This window comes from Hippocampus comes, unplaced genomic scaffold (assembly GCF_001891065.2).
Source record: "Hippocampus comes isolate QL1 unplaced genomic scaffold, H_comes_QL1_v1.1 scaffold111, whole genome shotgun sequence".
In the NCBI taxonomy this organism is placed as follows: domain Eukaryota; kingdom Metazoa; phylum Chordata; class Actinopteri; order Syngnathiformes; family Syngnathidae; genus Hippocampus; species Hippocampus comes.
The window spans coordinates 3,462,565-3,463,311 of NW_017805698.1; positions in this window are offsets into that span (position 1 = coordinate 3,462,565).

Sequence of the window (747 nt, forward strand, 5' to 3'; positions counted from 1 at the left end):
ACATGGTCGTTTTTTTCGGGTTAAAACGCCTTACAAAACATGGTCGTTTTTTTCGTCTAAAAACGTCTTACTCTACATGGTCGATTTTTTTCAGCTAAAAACACCTTACTATACATGGTCGTTTTTTTCGGCTAAAAACGCCTTACTCTACATGGTCGTTTTTTTCGGTTAAAAACGCCATGCGATAAATGGTCGTTTTTTTTTGGGGTTAAAACGCCTTACCATACACGGTCATTTTTTTCGGCGAAAAACTCTACATGGTCGTTTTTTTCGGCTAAAAATGCATTCCTATACATGGTCGTTTTTTTCGGCTAAAAACGCCTTACTCTACATGGTCGTTTTTTTCGGTTAAAAACGCCATGCGATAAATGGTCGTTTTTTTGGGGTTAAAACGCCTTACTATACATGGTTGTTTTTTTCGGCTAAAAACGCCTTCCTATACATGGTCGTTTTTTTAGGCTCAAAACGCCTTGCGATAAATGGTCGTTTTTTTTTTCCGGGTTAAAACGCCTTCTGATACATGGTCGTTTTTTTCGGGTTAAACGCCTTACTATGCATGGTCGTTTTTTTCGGCTAAAAACGCCTTACTGTACATGGTCTGTTTTTTCGGCTAAAAACGCGTTACTGTACATGGTCATTTTTTTCGGCCCAAAACGCCTTACTATACATGGTCGTTTTTTTCGGCCAAAAAACGCCTTAGGATAAATGGTCGTTTTTTTGGGGTTAAAACGCCTTGCGATAAATGGT